General features: G+C 36.9%; 1 protein-coding gene across 4 annotated transcripts in view; it reads left to right on the top strand.

The window, feature by feature from the left end:
• RORA (RAR related orphan receptor A) overlaps window positions 1-13,987 on the top strand; it is a 106,254-nt gene that overhangs the window by 43,422 nt on the left and 48,845 nt on the right. The window lies entirely within an intron of this gene.

The raw sequence follows: 13,987 nt of genomic DNA, 5'->3' as shown, positions 1-13,987 counted from the left end.
GATGTCTTCTGTTTTTGTATGACCTTTATTTCCTAATTTATCCTTCCCTTTTTCCCCACCCAAAGAGCCATATCTTAAAGTAATTAAAAAGGGAAAGAAGGAAAAAAAAAAAGAACAGCAGGTCAGCAAAACTAACAAACAGATCATCCAAATGAGATAGAATATTCAGTTTTCCACGCTTAAGATTGTTTCTGGTTTTGCTGCCACTGGGTGTATTGTTTTCCTAGTACTGATTACTTAAAAGTTGGTAGGTTTTCCTAGGCTTCTCTGATTTCTTTACATTCATCCTTTTCTTAGGTTCATTGTTCATCAATCTATAGCTCAAATAAACCTTAGAGGCCTTGGAAGGATGGGTATAGCGACTGGTGTGGGAAATTCCCTCCCCGTGCAGATCAGCATATTTTTTTGTTGATTTGTACTCTTAACGACTCTAAAACATCTAAAGGTTAAATATCTTCTCCAGGCTCACACAGTCAGTATATTAGAGGCAGGATTTGAACCCACGCCTTCTGGCTTCCAAGCAAACTTTCTATCCATTATCATGTTAGCTTCTCCTTTCTTACAGCATAGTAATTAAATTACATTCATGAACCCCAGTTTTGTTAACCATTCCCCTGTTGATGGTTTTAGGTCATCTTCTGTATAATGTTTTGAATATTATATTCTCAACCTAATTGGCTATATGTATTATACAAACTTGTTGTGAATGCTTGAGGGCTTTTTCTTCTTTTTCTGAAGCTGCTGTTGTCAAAATGGCCTCTTTCAACCTAACACATCAAGACTTTCACAAATGCAAAAAAAAAAAAAAGTACTTGTTTTTTTAATCAGTAGCATTACTTTGAGCTAACACCAGCAAACCGTAAGCTGTAGCATCCATACTTCCTGCCACCGAGATTGAAAGAATTTACTATAATTTACAGCGCTCATCAACAAGGAACAAATTCCTACTTGGCAATTACTGGCTTACTTCTGTGAATTCAGTCTTCCTTTTCATTTAAGAGCCTTATACATATGATTGCCCAGAATTAATTGCCCAAAGAATCCCTCTTGAAAAAGCAGTAGCCTAATGTATGATATGCCAGTGAGTGTGGAAATTCATGTTCTTTTTGGGAGGAATGACTGTAGTCTTCATGGAGACAATGTTTTCGCTTGAGTGACATTAATGATAACCAAGAGGCAATGCAATGACTCAGTATTTTCCTTTCTTAAGAGCAGTGAAACCACTGAGTCCTTTCAAGTCTCCTACTCTTGCTATGAAACCAGAAACCATGTTGATTATTACTTTCAGTAATAACCTATGGCCTAGCTGTAGGCTGCATTAAATTCTTCATCATATAATTTTCATCATATAATTTTCTAATTTAAATCTGTATGTAGCGTAATAAACAACTTCAATTTGTTTCAGAGCACAGCATCTGAAACCATATTTTGCTATATTGATTATGCATCATGATATCAGAATTTGCCTGCATTTGACAAATTTTAAGTCCAAACAGAATGCTATATTGTAAGCTTTTTTTAATTGTACAAGGTATGATTATAAGGTAGTAACATTTTTTAAAACCAAAACTTACACATCCAAAATAGTCATCTTAGGATGACATATACTTATTCCCATGAAGTTGCCACTTCTCAAAACATTTTTGTAACTTTAAAAAAGTCTTTTATTAATGCTGTCCTTTTTATTATTACTTCCTTCTTTACAGAATGTATATAGTATTAAATAGTTCTGGTGCTCAGATGTTACTTCTCCAAGGTAGCCTCCCAATATACAAGATATAATAGATATTCATTTTACACTTCTCTTGATCTTACAAATTCTCTCATATCAGTCACTCCTCCCAAGACCAGTACATTTAAATAATAGTGTCTACAGGAAGCTGCAATGAGGACAAGCAAAAAAGAAACTCTTGCCTAGGAGAGCCAAATGGTGACTTCGATCGACACAATCTGAAATGAATCACAGAAGAATCCTGACTTCAATCATTAGTTCATAAATAACTAGTATAAAGCAGTTGTCATCTGTGCAGTCTAACATATACCTCTGCAAGAGGCAAGGAAAAAAAAAAAGACTTTCCCATTACAAGATGTGAAAATGTGGTTTGCATGCTTCTGCGTAGAAAACCTCAATTAGCAGTTAGACAAGATTTCACCGGGGAGTTTTAATATAAATTTTGGCAATGACATTTATAACCTTAACCTTGTTAAATCTGAGATAATTTTTTAAAATAAATATAACACAGAGCCCTCATTTTGGTGTTTTTTGGAAGTAGAAAAGGACTTTTTAAAAATGACTTTTCTAATTTTCTGTTGGGAAATTCAATCTACTTGTAAAGCAGTTTACCTCTGAAGGCTCTTGTAGCTTTCAGGTAGGGATAGAAGAACTTAAATAAATGTTAACACTACATGAAAAATCCACAGGGAAAATTAATTTTGAGTACAAGTCCTGAGATATCAAAGCCCATTCTCATTGAAGCCATTTGACTTAATTGCTCTGGTATTAGAAATTGATCAATGTATATGTTCTGACGGACCAGGTAGAATTTCTGTAGTATACAGAAAACTAAATGAGCAATTTCTTGAATTACCGTTATGGTTATCTTTGCCTCCCCCCCCCATTTCCCCTTTGGGGTTATGATTTATTAGTGAATAGGGAGCAGTTGCTACTTAGGTGGGAGACTAGAGGCAAAAGTGATGACAACAGCAAGTGGTATTTTCTGTAATCATGGCTCCAGCTATGTAATATTTGTCTAGTTGGCCAGAAAACTAGGAATTATGGCCTTAGGCTGTCCAGATATAATCCAGGCTCCATTCCTGGATTTCCTTCCTAGTAGGCTAATGGGAACTTTATCTACCATCTCAAAAAAACCAAACAAACAAACAATGAGGTTATTATCTTTCTAAATTATTTTGTTAGTGGTGATTATGAGACCATGTTTTATATATCTCTGTAGTACACAAAAGTATTTAGCACGGTAACTTGCACATAGTAGGTGTTCAATAAATATCTGTTAAGTGATTTTTAACTAATATGAGCCATGAAGTGTTCTTAAAATAAGACTTATGGTTAAAAAGTCAACAAAGGGACAGAAATTAATAATAACATACTTTTAGAACAATTTCTTGTAGAATAGTTTCTCATCTTTTTTTTTTTGTCTGTTTGTAAGACATTTGGGGTTAAGTGCTCATCTTCTTTTTCACCTTTAAAGTCACAGAGAAATTTTACAAATATGTTTGAAGTCTTTGTGGAGAGCTGAATGCTCCTAAATTTGGGGATGTATTTGATAATAAATTCTTTGTTGTAGTCCTTACGTCTTCTGATACCTTCTAAATAGTATTTTATTTAATATCTACTTAATTGATGAGACTTTTTGCCAATTTAAAGATATCTGTTAAGTAGTTTTTGTTAATAATGTATGTATTAAATGTGACCTTTGCTCATATTGAAAGGAACAGTAGGTATTGTGTGCATGAAGCTTCATGAAAAAGAACATTGGAAAGGATTTGTTCAAGATAAATAGTATTTTTATTTTTTAGCTAGCACAGTCTTCCTTAAAAAGTGCCTTTTAGGGGCAGCTCCGTTGCCTAGTGGATAGACTACCGGCCCTAGAGTCAGGAGGACCTGAGTTCTAATCCAGCCTCAGACACATAACACTAACTGTGTGACTCTGGGCAAGTCACTTAACCCCAATTGCCTCACCCAGAAAAAAAAAAGTGCCTTTTAGTGAAATATAATTTGCCCTTCTGCATGCAATACCTAATGTATAAAGCACATTGGAGGTTTCTGATTTTCTCATATTACTACACTTGGTGTTTCTCCCTCCCCTTAGGATAAGTTGACCTGAAACAAAGCCTTACATTATAGGAATGCAATAAATATTTGCTGATTGATATCCTTAAATTCTTTACAGTATGAGCCAATAAATGCCCCAGAGCCAGGAGCAAGAAAGAACAGTAATTTTCAAATAAGGAAACAGACATAATCTTTATTGCCCCCAAATCATAATGATAATATTTGGGAGCAATGCTATAAAATTTAATTTCAGTTCATGTTTCTATAAAATAGCAACTATATGTTCTAAAACTATAGGTTTAGAACTGGAAAGGACCTTAGGGACCATCTAGTCCAATACCCTCCTCATTTTACTGATGAGACACTGGGGGATTGAATGACCTGCTGAAGGGCTAAACCTCCAGGGTTCCATCCCAGGTCTTTTGACTCCAAATCCAACACTATTTTGACAGTAAATAGCACATTATTCCCTAAATTCTGATGTTCCTGATCAAAGGTACTAATGTTTCTCACTGTAAGAATTAGAAAAAAAAATTTTTGTTTTCAAAATGCTTGGTACTTTGACTATATTCTCCGATTGTTGTTGACTTAATCATTAGACCTGTGGTAAAGCAATCAGTTCATCTTTAAATGATAAACTCAACTAGCTTATTCCAGGAACAGGAAACTAAAATACTTTGTGTCCTTCCCTTCTGTGGAAATGCTGTTTTATTTTTGAATGATAAAGGTGAATCAGAGCAGATTCAATTTATCCCTGTGAGATGTTGATGCATAATAAAGGTTTCTGCCCTGTCCGACTACTTTAAATGTAGGTGTGATCAGATTTGGTCATAAAGTAATGTTACTCTAGAATTCCAGCCACTCTGGCCCCTTTGCTGCTTCTCACACAGGACTCATCCTCATACCTGGAATCCTCTTCCTCTTCATCCCTGAGTACCAGATATTCTGGTTTTCTTCGAACTTAACTCAAATCCTACCTTCTGCAGGAGCACTTGCCTGGTCCCTCCACCCATCGCATTTACTTCCATCTAAGATTACCTTCTATTTACACTGCAGAGATCTTGTATGAAGATAGATATTTTTTTTCCCCATGTTGTTTTCCCAGTAAGAATGTGAATTCAGTTTCAAAAAAAAATTAATTTTCCAAATACAAGATCAGGCAGACTTGTAGAGGATCGTTCATCTGAAAGACTTGGGGATTTTAGTGGTCTACAAGCCAAAAAAAAAAAACCCTAATTAACCTCAGACTGCATTGAAAGAGGAATAGTGTCCAGAATGAGGAAATTGATAGTCCCCCTAAAACTGGTCAGATTATAATTAGAATATTGTGTTTGGTACTAGGTACCATATTTTAGGAAGGAGACAGATAAACTCCAGAAGGGAGTACCCAGGATAATGAAAGACCTTGATGTTGCTTTGAGGTTCAGTTGAAGCAAGAAACTGTGGATGTTGAACTTGGAGGAGAGAGGGTATAGGAGGTTACAATCTCTATCTTTAGGTGTTTGAGGAGACTGACGCTGGAAGAAGAATTATTTTGTTTGACCTCTCCAGCCCCACCCCATAGAAGAACTAGGAGCAGTGGGTAGGAAGTTGCCATTGGCTTCTCTTTGCAGAGATATAGCTTTCCAGGTTTCCCTCTAAATAATCATTTGTTGTTGTTGTCCAGTCATTTTTCAGTGGTTTCTGACTCTTCATGACTCCATTTGAGGTTTTCTTGGTAAAGATACTGGAGTGGTTTGCCATTTCCTTCTCCAGCTCATTTTACAGATGAGGAAACTGAGGCAAACAGTGTTAACTGTCTTGCCCAGAGTCACATAGCTAATAAGTGTCTGAGGCCAAATTTGACTGAGGAAGACTCATCTTCCTGACTCCATCTATCCACCATGCCACCTTGCTGCCCCAGTAAATAAGCATGTAAATAAGCATGCAAGACTATTAAATTATTTATGACCTCGTTTGATTTATTTCTGTTCTAAAATCCCTGATATGCCCAATTAGAACCCAAAGTCCTTCTAACCCTATTCAACATAGTGTGATCTATCCCTGGGTCAATACTAAAACTTTTACCCTTCTCTGTGTATATATTCCCTTTCCTATCATAACAATTGAAAATTTAGATGTAATATAAAGAAAAACTTCCCAACAATTAGAGCAATCCAAAAATCAAATGTGATGCCTTGGGAGATAATTGGGTTTCCTATCACCAGGGTCTTTCTCCAAAGTCTACTTGACCTCTTATTAGCAATATTATTAAAGCAATACTTATTTAGTTGTGACTTGAACTAAATAACCTTTTAGGTCTCCTTATATTCTGTGATTTAGAGTTGGGAGAGACCTTACTTTGGTGGCCCATCTAGTCAGTCAAACCCCCTCATTTTATAGATAAAGGAGCTGAGGCTTAGAAAGGAAAAATGTCTTTCCTAAAATCATATTAGGTATCAAGTAGGAGAGTCAGAAGTTGTGACTAGGTTTTCTGACAACCAAATCCATTATTCTTCCCACCTTCTTGACCCCTTGCAACTGTTTTCTTTTCCTTACCCTCAAAAAACTCTGGGATTGAAGGCACCCAGGATGAACAGAGACATTCTGCCCCATAATGCTATAGCTCAGCTGGATCTGAGGTGGGGCAACCCAATAACTGGAAGAGCTTCAATCTTTTCTTCTGGGATGTGGCAATCACGGCTGCTTTGCATTTGCCAGATCCAGTTGAGGGCATCAGTGATGATTTGTAGATGAAGAAAATGAGATCCAGTGAAATGACCTGTCCTAGGTCACACAGATAGGTAGTAACAAAGCCATGATTTTATGGGATGATAGCATAACAGATTTGGAGCTGGAAGAGACCATGAAGTCCAACCCCTTCAGTTTATAGGTGAGGAAACTAAGGCACAGAGAGACTAAATGACTTGCCTGGATCCTATAGCTGGTAGGTGCTAGGGTAGGAAGGGGAAAAATGCATAACAAGGGTATATTGGAGTCAATTTTTGAGGAGTTTTAAATGACATTCATGTTTAATTCTAGAGGCAATAGAGAGCCACTGGAGTTTGTGAGCAAGGAGGTGACATGTTCAGACTCATAATTTAGGATTATCATGTTGGCAGCTGAGTGGAGAGCGGATTCCTTTCTCTCCAGGTGGCACTCTTAACTTTGCTAGACTTTCCCTACAGTGCCTGCAGAAACATCTTCACCCTTGAATTCGAACTTTGGAAATATCTTCTGTCCCATGGCCTCCCTCTCTGATTAGCTGGTTCTTCCCAGAACCTCCACTTTAAAGAGGTGACCCAGGCCAGCTTGCTCCAAGCTGCACTCTTGATTATCCCTTACTATCTCTATAATGTTCTACAGTGCTGGATACCTTCTTCTTTTCCCTCCTCCTCTGCCTCTTTGTCAGCACAACTGTAAGGTCCTGGAGTCTAAGGTGTGTCTTTCTTTCTGCTTGTATTTGTATTCCCAGAGCTCAGCTTAGTAGTGCCTGACACATAGTAAGAGCTTAATAAATGTTTTGACTTGACTTGAACTAGAATAGAGAGCACAATAGTTAGAACAATTAGGAGGCAACTGCTGTAAGTCCAGACAAGAAGTGAATGAGGGCTTAAATTAAGGTGTTGACTTTGTGAATGGGGAGAAAGGGAAAAATATGAATGAATTTGTGGAGGTTAAAATTACTAGATTTGATAATTTATGAGGTGTGTGAGGTGAAGGAGAATGAAAAGTTGAGGATGACTCTGGGTTACTTTAAGGATGGGAGTGAGGTCCCTCAATAGTCATAGGGAAGTTTAGAAGAACAGTGTTTTAGTGGGAAAAGACTGGTGTTGGACGTTGTTGAATATGTTGGATTTGAGATGCCTACATCCCTTTCAGAAAGTTCAGTACATGGTTGCTGATGAGGAATTGAAGATCAGGAAAGGAACTAGGTCAGTATATATAGATGTTGGAACCTTTTTTCAGAGATAATTATCGAACCTAGATAAGGTGATAAGGTGCCTGAAAGAGTATAAAGAGAGAAGAAAAAAGGGCCCAGAACAGAGCCCTGGATTACAGGACATGGATGCTATGAGATGCAGCAAAGTAGACTAAGAAGGAACAGTCAGAGCAGTGTTAATTAAAAAAACAAAACAAAACAAAACAGAAGAAAGTATTCAAGAGGGCAGGCCAGTTGGTCAGCAATGTCATATGTTGCAGAAAAGTCTGAGGATGAGGATTAAAACAAGGCCAATGGATTTGGCAATTAGGAGATTACTGGTAACTTTAGAGAGAGCAAGTTCAGCTGAATGATTCTAGATTTAAGATTGTAAGGGATTGAGAAGTATGAGGAGAGGAAGTAGATGCAGCATCTTTTTTTTTTTTTAAAGAAGTCTAATTGTGAAAGCAAGAAGAGATAGAGGATAATAGCTTAAGGGGGTGGTGGGATCAAATGAATGTTTTAAAAGGATGAATGAGACGAGGGCCTCTTTGTAGGGAACAGAAGATGAGCCAGAAGTCAGAGAGATTGAGTGTTAGAGTGTTGTGGACATTTGGAAGATTGGAAGAGAATTGGATGATTGTAGAGGCATTCTGCCAGAGGAGAAGAGAGAGGAGGTAAGGATAAGCAATCAAAAGTACAAGTAAAGGGGAAGACTTTATTGAAGAGAAGGGCCATGTCCTCATCAGAGATTAAAAAATGAGAGAATGGGGGATGATATAGAAGAGTACCTAGTGCCTTCCCTTTGTCAGTTATCTCCTATTTATCCTGTAGATAGCTTATTTGTATATATTCATTTGTTTCCCTCATTAAATTGTAAGCTCCTTGAGGGCAAGGACTGTCTTTTGCCTCTTTTTGTATGCCCAGCACTTAGCACAGTGCCTGGCACATAGTAAGTTCTTAATAAGTTTTTATTGATTGATTTATTGACTAAGAAGAGGGAGTTTATTGCAAATGGGCTCTATTTTTTTTTTCAATCAAGTAAGAGGTGGAGTAATGGAAGAAGGAAAAGAGAAGGTTTGGAAGATTTTATTTAGGCAACATGATGGAGAATCAGTTGGGCCCTCCCTAATCACAGGACTTCAAGCATTATGATGCTAAGGATAGGCATTGTATTGAAAAATTGGTAAAAATGAAAATAGATTTGTGACATTTATGTTCCCTTTTATGGATACCACTATGTTGGTTCAAGGCAACAGGGAATTTTTTGAGACCTTTGAAGAGAAAAAGAAAACAAAAACAACCTAAATATAGGGTAACTGTAATACAGTTTCTGACTGTATTTGAAGTGGTTCATTTTGAAAAAAAAAAATTTTGCTTCACAGTCATACAATAATAACATTACTTTCCCTCTTGTTATGAAAATGTATTAATCAAAAGAATTTTCTTTGTTTTTAGTAAAGCTACAGTATTAAAATATAAGCAAAGGTACAGTTAGATACATGTAAAGAGTTCTAACTCAACAGCCATCTGAATACATATGCCAGTACCAAAAATAAAGGGCAATTTAGTTGATTAAACTTTTATATTGAACCTTGGTGAGAACATTTCAGTGTGTCCTCCCTCAATAGCAACTGTGTATTACAAATTGAAAGTCTAACAGTTTATTTTAGCTACTCTTCTCTGTCACATCTTCCTCCTAACTGCAGTGACACCTGCTGGTATCTAGACATTTTTATTTGTAAACAGTCCTTCCTTTTCATTTTCTTGTGATAGATTCTGATCACCTTTAATCATACAATCAAAGAGTTCAGAGTGAGAAGAGACCTTGAAACTCCATCTTACAGCTTACTTGCTGCATTTTATCGATGAGGAAACTAAAGCTAAGAGACTTGCCGCAAAATCGCCCAGCTATTTTAATGTATCAAAGCTGGTCCTACAGCCTAGTTCTGCTGATTCTTAGTCCAGTGGTCTTTCTACTTTACCATATGGGCTGCCACTTCTCAGCCCCTGCTTCACCCATCCTCTTTGTCCATGTCCTCTTATTACCTGTCACACTCAGAGAAATCAACCTCAGTGCACTTGATATCTAGTGTGGATCTTGATTCAGGAACTAAGTGACTAATGTTATTCTAAAACACTGTAGTTTTCTTCTAAGTTGGAATAATTATGGTTTGACTCCTTATTGGAAGCATCCATCACAGGACCAAAACTGTCAAATCTGTCGTAGCCTGTATTATAAAAAGAAATTAAATGCCCTCTACTTTATTCTTGTGAATTCTTCTCATTTCTAGCTGTAATCCCTGTCACATTGATCCTTCCTTAAGTCACAAAAACATGGAAATGTTCCAAGGGCTATGCCCAATCCCATTCTGGTGCTTAATTTTTTAAGTAATGCACATTAAATAATTAGATATATGTTTAGCATCAGTTTAGTTCCTAGCCAAATATAGTGTGCAAATGAAACAAGATAAGATTAGTAGGTATCTTGGGGAGGAGAGGGACAGGTGGTATCTATGTAATATTTTTCTTGAATATGAATCTCAGTATTAGTCTCTCATGAACAGAGATTATAGCCAGTGGGTGGTGTACTGAAGGAAACTGGCTAAACATGACTCTTTGAGGAAGGAAATTGAATTGAGTAGCTGTGCATTTAGGGAATTGTATTTTATTGTAGGCTTTAAAAGAAACACTGCATACCTGATATGCTCTTAGTCCCCATGTCTCCCATGTATGGTTTAGTTTGAAATTCTCACAGTAGCATTTGAGATTACACATTTAATGGGAAGAATTAGAGTGAAGTTCAGAGTACCCATAATGCATGCTTATTAATGGGAGAGTCAAGAAAAACTCATCTTGTCATATAGCTTTTCGTTGTTCAATTATTTGCTATGGGGAAAATATTATCAAGAGATTTCAAAACACATGGTTTAATGATTCAAAATAAGCCTGACAAGTTTTAGGCCTTGCCGGATGCTATATATGTTGCTTAGATGTTGTAGGTTTGCAGTCCTGAAAATTAAAGAAGCATGTGTGACATTACACAGGCAGCAAAGTGTTATGGATAGAAAACCTGCCTTGAAACCAAAATAACCTGAGACTTCCCTCTGACACCTACTAGCTATGAGAAACTGGGTGAGTCCCTTATCCTCTCAGAGTTCTAGGCAATTCACTAAAACTATAAGTTCCAGAGAAGGTGCCAGCCTGCACTGTAGTAGGAGTTTCCTCACCTATGGGAGTTCTCTGTACCAATGAAACTACAAGTCTAGTCCCTAAAACTTGTAAACCAGTAGTACACCATATTGGACTTAACCAGTGATCCCCTCCTTTTCTTCCCCCCCCACCCAAGTGATGTGGATATATCACTGTTTCTCATTCAGAGTTACCCCCATTCTCATTGCTTCTAGGGAAATTATGTCTTTTTTTTTTTTTAAGTTAACAAAACAGGTATAAGACTGGAGTAAAAAGGTATTGGGCATCTTTGGTATCATTTTTCCAACTAAAATGATCTGTCATCTTAGAAAGCTTCAGAACCACTGGGTTAGGCCAGCCTACTTCCCATATACTTTCACACAGAGGTTATTATCACCAGGTAATTATGCCTTGATTTTTGACTGAGTATCCTGGGGGATAATTTTTTAATATATGAAATTGGAGTTATTTTGCAAGCTGTAGTCAACCATGAAATTCAGATCTGCTTATGTGAAAAATAGATAAGACCTACAAGATTATATTTGTATTTAAAGAAGTTTTATTCTGTTGTGAAAAGTTGACATGGAGTGATGAAAGCCCAGTATTGACCCCACTGTTCTTACCTGCTACAAGAAGAGAGCTTAATACGAATGTAATGGTTTAAGAAAAAGTAATTAGCTGAAAGAGAGACTGATGGAATACAGATGATCATTCATAGAGATTAGACCAAATGTTGGAGCTCTGTATGGTACGATGTATGCTTCCTTCCACGGCTACTCAGAATCATGTAAAGGACATTGGTTAGAAAATAAGCTATTAGGAAACCTCCCTGCATATATCCTGATTACTTAGTGAAAGACAATAGATTCCGTTTTCTTGGTGATGTGAAATATCTTGTGACCATCTCTGAGGGACTCAAAAGGACATCATGTTATATTTTCTTCCCCTGATTCTGATTCTAAGGCTAGGGAGAATCTCCAAGAAGAAACACAAGTTGAAGAGAATTACCTTGCTGAAGAGAATTACCTTGCATATCTTAAGAGGATACTCTCCCATCCTAGAGTAACTATCCAAATCATCTAGTTAGCTTTGCCCTGTGTCTTGGCCAACAGTTAATTACAAATTATGCTTTTGAGAATTAAAAAAACACATACAGAGATGTGATCAATATAAATCGACTCTAACTGCTGGAATAATACTATATACAGTATGTATTCTGCTAATGGTGGGTCAGTGGTGAGTCATTTTTACATAAAAGGGATAGCGTATTTGTACTTGTGGATTGGTTAGCTGATTTTCCTTGCCAAAGTGGGCTGCTGCTTACTGGAAAAGATAGAATGAAGTATTTTAGAAAGAAACTCTTCTTTTATTATAGTACTTTCTTGGTTTAGCGTGATAGCATTCATTCACCTGGAAAGTCAAAGGCTTAGATGATTCTAGAGAGAATTAAGAGCCAAAAATGACTTGAAAGGCCAAAAATCCAAACTACTAAGAGACTCAAGGCCATCATCCATTCTTGTAGCTGCATGAAAAAATCTCTCTCCTCTCTTGGCTTCTTAGTGTTCCTCTTTAGGAACAAAGGAGACATTCCAGATGTCCTCATTTGAGTTTGTTAGTAAAGTTACGTCGACTTAAAGGAGTGTGGGTCAGTTAGTTCTAAGTGAAACTTAATCTAGTAAAAAGTAGCAACGTATATTTTAGAGGACTAATAATCCGTTCCCATGGAAAGAACAACTGCTTATTCATAAAAAAAAAAGTGTCCAGCTAGCTTGATTCTTAAGTGATTTGTTGTACAAAAAAGCTCAACCATTTTACCCTGAGAGATGTAAAGGTGTATTTTGACTATGTGTTGCAAACTTTTGTGGGTTTTTTAAAATATACGTAAAGTAGATAAGGGAAACTGGTAAGATTTTGGCTACCCAAAACTTTCCCTATCTTAGACTAGGTTTGCAAATGCTGCTTCTTCACGTTTTTTTTCCCTAAGCAAATGACCCAACTTTAAAAACAAAACAAACCATGATAACTGTAAATTCCTTAATAATATTGTTATTATTATTATTAATGATAATAATAATAATAATAATATGTAATAACTACCTTCTAAGATATAGCTTTAAATGCTGAGAAAGAAAGAGGTGATATTTTAACATTTGAATGGAAACTTTCTTTACCAAATAGCCAATCAGATTAGAAGCTAGGTTGAGTGAAAGAAGGTTAGATATATATGTAATGCCTATATCTCACAATTGAAAAAGAAAGTATTTTCCAGATGGTTTGTGCCTAACACTGAGGCACCAGGTTCTTTCTTTTTTTTTAAGTTTTCAACATTCAACTTTTATACGATTTTCAGTTCCAATTTTCTTTCTTTCTCCCTCTGCTCCTACCTTCTCAAAATGGCATGCAATCTGATATAGGCACCAGGTTCTTGATATAAAGAACAGACTTGTGTTTCCACTAACTAAAGCTAGCTATCCTGTGAACAGTTCTGAGTTCTTGGAATTCCTTCACATATTCGGTCAGATAATGCAGCTTGTGGATGTCTGTCTCTCTATTAGGGATCGGGGGAGTCAACAAAGTAAAAAATATGTATACCTAGTTAGCAAATGTAAATTACAGTCCTGTGAATCTTTCTTTCTTCCCTTGTGGTAGAACCTGCTGGGGGTAGTAAGGACACAGCGTCCTCGTCCTTGCCAAGAATCATCTGCCAAGCTTCCTAAAGCTTAGCATTTATGTAGGGCTTTTCATCTTCAAAGAGTTTTACAAACATTCATTAATCCTCACAACCTGCCTGGGAGGTAAGTGTTATTCCCATTTTATAGATGGGGGAAATGGAGGTGGTATAAGTGACTTGCTTGAGGCCATACAGGGAGTTAGGTATCAATGCCAACAACAGAAATGACCCTAGCTCCCCATCCTTTGTGTCTACCGCTTTGCTCCTGTCAAGAAAACATGCCCCATGTGAGATATTGATTAAAAATAAAAAAAAAGACTGGTCTCCAGTGATCCTTTGGTTAAATGTAAGCTCTTTGAAGTCAGGGACTAAAGAGGGTGGGGGTGTGTGTGTGTGTGTGTGTGTGTGTGTGTGTGTGTGTGTGTGTGTG

This window comes from Vombatus ursinus, unplaced genomic scaffold (assembly GCF_900497805.2).
Source record: "Vombatus ursinus unplaced genomic scaffold, bare-nosed wombat genome assembly UNPS02009205.1, whole genome shotgun sequence".
Classification (NCBI taxonomy): domain Eukaryota; kingdom Metazoa; phylum Chordata; class Mammalia; order Diprotodontia; family Vombatidae; genus Vombatus; species Vombatus ursinus.
This window is presented reverse-complemented; position numbering and strand designations above follow the sequence as displayed.